At 47.3% G+C, this 7714-nt stretch overlaps 2 long non-coding RNA genes across 3 annotated transcripts in view; both read right to left on the bottom strand.

Moving 5' to 3' along the window:
- Window positions 1-948, bottom strand: part of LOC104984853 — a 14895-nt gene extending 13947 nt beyond the window's left edge. For both annotated transcript variants that reach the window (XR_824799.1, XR_824797.1), the window contains exon 1: window positions 242-948. This is a non-coding gene — a long non-coding RNA (uncharacterized LOC104984853). The remainder of the gene's footprint in view (window positions 1-241) is intronic.
- Window positions 949-5195: 4247 nt separating this feature from the next.
- LOC104984852 overlaps window positions 5196-7714 on the bottom strand; it is an 11739-nt gene continuing 9220 nt past the window's right edge. The window contains exon 3 of the long non-coding RNA XR_824796.1: window positions 5196-6724. This is a non-coding gene — a long non-coding RNA (uncharacterized LOC104984852). The remainder of the gene's footprint in view (window positions 6725-7714) is intronic.

Genomic DNA, 7714 nt, shown 5'->3' with positions numbered 1-7714 from the left:
CCCAACCCAGGGATGGAACCTGCAGCTCCCGCCTGGTTTCCTGCACTGCAGGCCGCTTCTTTTACTGCTGGGCCACCAGAGCAGCCCATTAAATGGGCATAAGCATACCTAAGTCACAGAGCTGTAGAGAGAATTCTAGGAAATATACTGAAAGCACTCAACACGTAGACCTTCTCAATAAGTGAAAATTAATCTTCCTCTCTGTTAGTGGAGAAGCCTTCCAGGGGCCGACTCTGCTTACCTTTGTGGAGTCAGAAATCTGATTTTTGTCAGTCCGTGGAGAGTTTAAACCACATACGCTGAGATGGAAGCATAAATCAAAATGCCAGTTTATTCATATACGTCGAGAAATCACTGCCATGGTGTATTAGTTTCCTCTTGCTGCTGTAACACATTGAGTGGCTTAAAACAACAGAAATTTATTATCCTACAGTTCAGTAGGCCAGAAGTCTGGCCCCCAACTCACTGGGCTAAAATCAAGCTGTCGGCGGGCTACGTTCCCACGGAGACTCCAGGAGAGACTGTGCTTCCCTGCCTTTTCCAGCTCCTAGAGGCGGCTGCACTCATTGCTGTGCCGCCCTCTGCCTCCATCTGCAAAGCCGGCAGCACTGGCTGAATCCCCCTCACATCTCGTCACTCTGACCTCAGGCTGCTGCCACCTGCCTCTTTAAGGTCTTTAAGGACCCCTGTGATCTCATGCCCACCCAGATGACCCAGGATAATCCCCCTCTTCTAAGACCAGTTTAACTCCATCTGCAACCTCAGTTTGCATTTGCCATGTAACATAACTTAGTCACGGGTTCTAAGAATTGGAACATGAATATCTTGGGGGGAGAGCCTTATTCTGCCTACCACACATGAGAACAGGAATACTTGAGTCCAAGAGAAGCAACTAAAATGTCCATCAACAGAGGAATGGATAAAGAGGATGTGGTATGTACATAGAGTAGAATATTACTCAGTCACAAAACGGGATGAAATTGGGTCATTTGTAGAGAGGCGGATGGACCTAGAGAGTATCACACCGAGTGAAGTAAGTCAGAAAGAGAAAAATAAATATCGTATATTAACACACGTATGTGCATTAACAACAATCTAGAAAAATAATAATAATCTAGAAAAATGGTACAGATGATCTCATTTGCGAAATAGAAAGAGCCACAGACAGAGAGAGCGAATGTATGGACATCAGCTGGGGAGATGTGAGGGTGGACGGAACTGGGAGATTGGGACGGACATACACAGACTACTACATATAGAATAGATAACTAATGAGAACCTACTGTGTAGCTCAGGGGATTCTACTCCATGCCTTGTGGTGACCAAAAGGGGAAAGAAATCCAAAAAGAGGGGATACATTTGTATGTATAGCTGATTCACTTTGCTGTACAATAGAAACTAACACAACATTATAAAGCAACTATTAATAAACTCGAATAAAAATTAATTTCAAAAAAAAAAGAATACTTGAGTTCATATAACCAATACATTATTTCCCTGTATATAGGTCTATGAAGGAGGTTTGGTGAGCACGGAAGTGGAGCCACAACAGTGTCAGACTTACATAGTCCAGCATTTTCCCCCTCCACCATGGACAGGGGTCAATGAATAGACCCAGGTATGACTCCTTCCCTGATGAGAGGTGGGCTAGTCCTGACAATATTTGGCTCCATGACTGTTTTCCATACCTCCAAGGCTGAGTAAACACCACCACAACCGGTAGCCAAGGCAACCTTCTGATAGACACACTTTTCCTTTAGGGGATGGTACTGAGGTCTGCAAAATCGCTGCAGACAGCAACTGCTGCCATGAAATTAAAAGACACTTGTTTCTTGGAAGAAAAGCTCTGACAAACCTAGACAGTGTATTAAAAAGCAGAGATACTGCTTTGCCAACAAAGATCTGTGTAGTCAAATCTTTGATTTTTTCCAGTACTCATGTATAGATGTGAGAGTTGGACCATAAAGAAGGCTGAGTGCAGAAGAATTGATGCTTTCAAATTGTGGTGTTAAAGAAGACTCTTGAGAGTCCTTTGGACTGCAAGGAGATCAAACCAGTCAATTCTAAAGGAAATCAGTCCTGAATTTTCACTGGAAGTACTGATGTTGAAGCTGAAGTTCCAATACTTTAGCCACCTGATTAGAAGAGCTGACTCACTGGAAAAGACTGATGCTGGGAAAGACTGAAGGCAGGAGGAGAAGGGGGTGACAGAGGATGAGATGGTTGGATGGCATCACTGACTCAATGGACATGAGTTTGAGCAAGCTCTGGGAGATAGTGAAGGACAGGGAAGCCAGGTGTACTGCAGTCCATGAGGTCACGAAGAGTCAGACACAACTTCGCAACTGAGCACACACCCACTCAGGTCTTAGGCAGCCTGGGTGTCTTCATGCTTACACAACCACAGTTTGTAATCCACTGTGGGTGGGGTTTACAGTTGAATACTCAAATTGTAAACATATCTCCTAGCATTTAGGGAATGTTTATGTCCTGAAAGTGCTCACGACAACATGAATCTAATCCTCTGGGTGCTCAGAAAGACCTTCTTTGCGTCAGCAGCACAGTGACCTACTAGAGGGTAAATCAGCCCCCGATGTCAGATGTCGCATCCCAAGGCCTTCAAGAAGGGCTCGGGGCTTCAGAGGGGAACAGGGCCTGTAAGCTGGACAGAGCCAGAAAGAGGATCCAGGACTGGGGCTTGCCCGCTTCCACACTAATTGAATCATTTGACTGTGGAAGGCTTTGTACTGTGACCCATTTTCATCATGCCCAGACCTGATTGTGGGCAATTTTCCCTTAATTTTGAATACTAACCCAAAGGGAAAAGAACAAGTTGTTTGTTCTTATGATCACACAGTAGGTATGAAACCATATGCTGTGTTTCAGTTGCCAAGATTCTTAATTATGTTCTTTATGTTCCGCATAATGATGAGTATGTATTGGGTGTTTTTTTCGGCTCACTGGGGTAGGTGCTATCTTTTATCAGGTACCAACAACAGCTGACATTTACCGGCTGCTTCCTCCTTGCCAGGCACGAGTGCTCAGCACCTTCCACGTGTCCCATCCCTCAACCCTCCCAACAATGCTAGAAGCTGGGTCCTATTATTATCCTGGTTTTTTCAAATGTGGCAACTACAGCTCAGGGAGCTTAAGTGGCATTGCTGAGAGCTAACCACTGCATCACACAGCTAGAGCCCGGATCTGAACCCAGATAGTCTCCCATCAGAACCCATGAGCATAAGGTAAACAATGCCTTTTTACCCTTGACAGGAAGGTTTGCAGGTGAGACATAATCTTAAATTGTGGGGAAAGACACATAACATAAAATTTACCATTTTAAACATACGACTTAGTGCTACCAAGCACATTCCCATTGCTATGCAAACGTCCTCACCCTCCACCTCTAGAACATTGTTCATCTTCCAGAACTGAAACCCTGTGCCCACTGAACACTAATTCCTGGAACTTCCCTGGTGGTCCAGTGGTTAAGTCTCCGCATTTCCAATGCAAGGGGCGTGGGTTTGATCGCTGGTCGGGACACTAAGATCCCACGTGAGGCAGACAACCGGGATGAGGCACACCGTGTGTGCCACCCTGCCCAGCACCGGCAGGGTCTGCCAACGCTGGCAGCACTCTGTCAATGCAACACGGAAACACCGCGACTGCACTCTTTACAAACTGGGATCAGCCTCGCCTTCCAGGTTTGTATGTGTAACTTTTCTATGCTGGCAATTGCACATGCAAAAAAAAAAGAAAAAAGAGTGAAGTTAAAGGAGGATCAGTCTAATGAATAAGAGCAAGAATTCTGGAGCCAGGTATCACAGGGTCAAGTCCTAGCTCTCATATCTGTCAGCCGTGTGACCCTGGACAAGTTACGCAACCTCCTTGAGCTTAATGACATTGGCTGAAAAGATAACAGTACAATCTTAGGGTTTTTATGTATATGGAAATTATGTAAGTAAATATACAGCAAGTACTTAGAATAGTGCTGGGGATCTTGTAAATATCCTGTAAGTTTGCCACGTTATTTTAACTTTTTGAAAATTTATTCATTTATTTATTTTTGGTGGTGCTGAGTCCTTGCTGCTGCCCACGGGCTTTCTCTAGTTGCGGTGAGCGGGGGCTACTCTCGCCGCAGAGCACAGGCCCTAGGTACACGGGCTTCAGTACTTGCAGCACACAGATGCAGCAGTTGTGGTGCACGGGCTTTAGTTTCCCACAGCATGGGGGCTTCCTGGACCAGAGGTGGAACCCATGTCCCCTGCATTGGCAGGCGGATTCCTATCCACTGTGCCACAAGCGAAGTCCCTATTCTAACTTTTTAAAATGGCCAGTCAACGTAAAGATTACAGTCACTTCAACAGACTATCCAACTAGGGAGAAACTCTGCTCCCTGGTACAATACTATGGATAAACCCATATTTCTTTATGCACTCCAAAACTCCTGTAAATACAAGACATATAGAAAAGCACAGGGCTAAAATAACTTGATGGAAAACATACAACCATTACAATGTCATGTAGAGAGGAATGAGAATTAAACAAGAAGGTATATCATTTTCACAGTAAAGTCCTTGCAGAACTGTAAGCCTCATAGAATAATCCTATTTTATTAAGATGTCTTCTCCAGTCTGGAATTTATCATGGGCACTTACTAACAAATTCTAGTTCTTGGCTTTTTATTTCCAAGGAGTGTATTCTCTAATGTACAGGTTTTATAATGCCTGGAACAAGGCACATAATAACCTCAGCTTCACAAGCCAAGGTGGGAATCCTGGATTTTTCCCTTGTAACTAGGTCAAGCAGCCAGGCTTCAGAAGGACCTATAGTGCCCTTGGTGACAGAGGACCTGGAGTCGAGTTCTGGCCCCACCACTTACTACTTGAGGGGCCTGAGATACCTGGCCTTAGTTTCCCTGGAAACACGAACAAGTCCTGCTTCATGAGAAGGAAATGAGGACCAGGGGAGAAAAAGGATGCAAAAGGGCTTTTTCAACGATACTTGAAATTAAGAAGTAGTACAGCAGAAACTAGGGCTTCCCAGGTGGCTCAGTGGTAAAAAATCTGCCTGCCAATGCAGGAGACCCAGGGGAGGCAGGTTCGATCCCTGGGTCAGGAAGATCCTCTGGAGGAAGGCACGGCCAACCCACTCCAGTATTCTTGCCTGGGGAATCCCCAATCCCTTGGACAGAGGAGCCTAGTGGGCTACACTCCATAGGGTCACAAAGAGTCTGACACGACTGAGCACACACAGCAGAGACTAACACAAGATAGTCAAGTAACTCTGTACGTGTTCAGTCGCACAGTCTTATCTGACTCTTTGCAGCCCCACGGACTGCAGCCCGCCAGGCTCCTCTGCCCATGGAATTTTCCAGACAGAAGCAACTCTACCCTAATAAAAAAATGAAATAAAATAAAAGTAGTATGTCTCAGGGTCTCATTGGCAGACAGACACTCTACCAGTCACTTTAACGGGGAGATGCTGGTATAAAGAATCATCAGCCAAGTATGAGAGAACTGAAAAAAAAAAAAAGGAAGGGGTGGGGGGTGGAAGACACTGAGACATCACAGAGTCACAGGCTGCAGAAGCAGCCCACCCAGAGCTGGGACATGGAAGTGGAGGCCAGGGTTACTAACCCTTTGAAGCTTCTCGGAGGGTGAGGAGGGGCCCCGTGGGGCTGGAACACGAGCGTCTAAGGAAAGGGCTGCAGCTGGCTGGTGGGGGCCTTTCTTTGTTGAGGGTACGCTCAGGCTGCCCCTGGGGTGTGGAAACTGACACCTGAACCCATGTAACTCTTGGGGTCAACTGTCGTGACAGCTTTGAGGTGGAACAGATCAAGGATACCGTCTTCCTGTATCTTCACCAATGCCCTCTGGTACCTGCTGCTGAAGAACTTAATCTGGAGCTCCCAGGAAGGGGCAGGAGGGGATAGAAATGTGCTTTCAGGGTCCCAGTCCCAGCATCCCAGAGCAGAGAACAAAAGGCTGGGCTTAGGGCCGAGGGCCAGTGTATTAATGCTCAGTGCTAGAAGGTGGAGAAAAGGCATTAAACCCATTGTCAGGGGCAGCCCCTATCGGATGGGAGTGGAGCCCCGTCCCTCTCTGCACCAGGATTCCACCTGTAAAACTGGACCTTTAGACTCAGGCTCTGGAGGCTTCATCCCTGACTCTGGGGTTTCTGAGTGTGGGATGTTGTAAAGACTCCAGCAGCCTCCTCTTACAGAGAGGGCCCTTCCTTGGTTTCTTCTCCTTTGAGAGAAAGAGAAAGGCAGACGGACTGGGTTTCCTGGAGGTGGAAGGTGGGGGTATCTCTCCGAGAAAGAGAAACTTGAGCTCAGATCTGAATTACAAGCCAGGCTCACAAACGTCCTCGAAGGGGATTCCAGACCAAGGCTGGTGTCAAGTGTGCGAGGGGGGTGTGCGCTCGGCGAGCTGGAGGCTGAGGCAGGAGGTCAGGGGGCTGGATGGTGGTCAGCCGGACACAGGGATGGAGGCTGAGGCAGGAGGTCAGGGCGCTGGATGGTGGTCAGCCGGACACAGGGACAGAGGCTGTGAGGGCCAGTCCCGCAGTGGGTTCAGGGGTGCAGCCGTGACGTCTTCAGATGCCAGCCCCTGGCAGTGCCTGGCAGGTACCCACAGGACTGAGGGTAGGCAGTCAACTGAAATCATCCATGAGAAGGACTGAGTGCAGGCCCCGGTGCGATGACTATTCAGTAAAAGTACGACTGACCGAGAATAGGCAAAAATAAGAAAGGTTAGTATGGCAGGCAGAAACCTACACGATATTGTAAAGTATTTGTCCTCCAATTAAAATTAAAATAAAACTTAGGAAAAAAAAAAAAAGAAACAGGAAAGATTAAATAAGAAGTCCACTGATTGGGAGTTCCTTGGTGGTCCAGTGGTTACGACTTCACACTGGACACCATACTTCCAATGCAAGTATTGGAAAACCATGCAGTGCAGCCAAGAAAGTTAAAAAAACAGCAACCACTGATCTTATCTGCAAAGTACAGGAGATGGCCCAGACTGAGGGTGAGGTGGGAAAGGCAGACCCTTGAGGGTGGGTAAAGACCCTCGTCTTCCTCTTGGTACCTATAGACACCCATCCCTCCGTGTCCTCCTATCTGCCTGCTTTCCTTTCCAGACCTCTCTTCCTGCCGGACTGTGACCTCCTGGTGGACAGGGACTGTCTCATTCACCCCATGGAGGGAAAGAAGACCTGTCACAGTGCAAGGGAGTCACTCCTTGTTGGTAGAGAGTAGAAAGCAAACGGGTGGTTGTTACGGGGGAATCCTACAGAGCCAGCTCCACCAGACCTGCTCTCCTGTCTCAAGACTGGAGTGTTTTTCTTTTCCCTCTTGGCTTCTCCTCAAAGGGACCCTGAGGACACGTGTCCAGTGTGGAGCCTTGAGATGGACGTGGCTCTGTTCTCAGCCAGGACCTCCCCTCCTCCTTCCCCCCAGTCCCTTCATTGCTTCCCCCCTCCCTTCACTACATCATTTATTTACACGTCTCTCCTCCTAGATTTTAGACTCTGTTAAGAGCTATTAAGATAATGTCATCCACCCTTGTAACCGTGCAACAAAAATGAAACAGAAATCAGCCCAAGAAAAGAATGGGTGTTGGTTCATAACTCAGTGTAAGGAAACACAAATTGCTAAGGCTTTCAACAGAATGAAGGGCAGCCGTGGGAGACAGTAAGCCCCGTCCATCTC

This window comes from Bison bison, unplaced genomic scaffold (genome assembly GCF_000754665.1).
Source record: "Bison bison bison isolate TAMUID 2011002044 unplaced genomic scaffold, Bison_UMD1.0 scf7180017864036, whole genome shotgun sequence".
In the NCBI taxonomy this organism is placed as follows: domain Eukaryota; kingdom Metazoa; phylum Chordata; class Mammalia; order Artiodactyla; family Bovidae; genus Bison; species Bison bison.
Note: the sequence above shows the minus strand (reverse complement) of the source record. Positions and strands in the feature narration are given on the sequence as shown.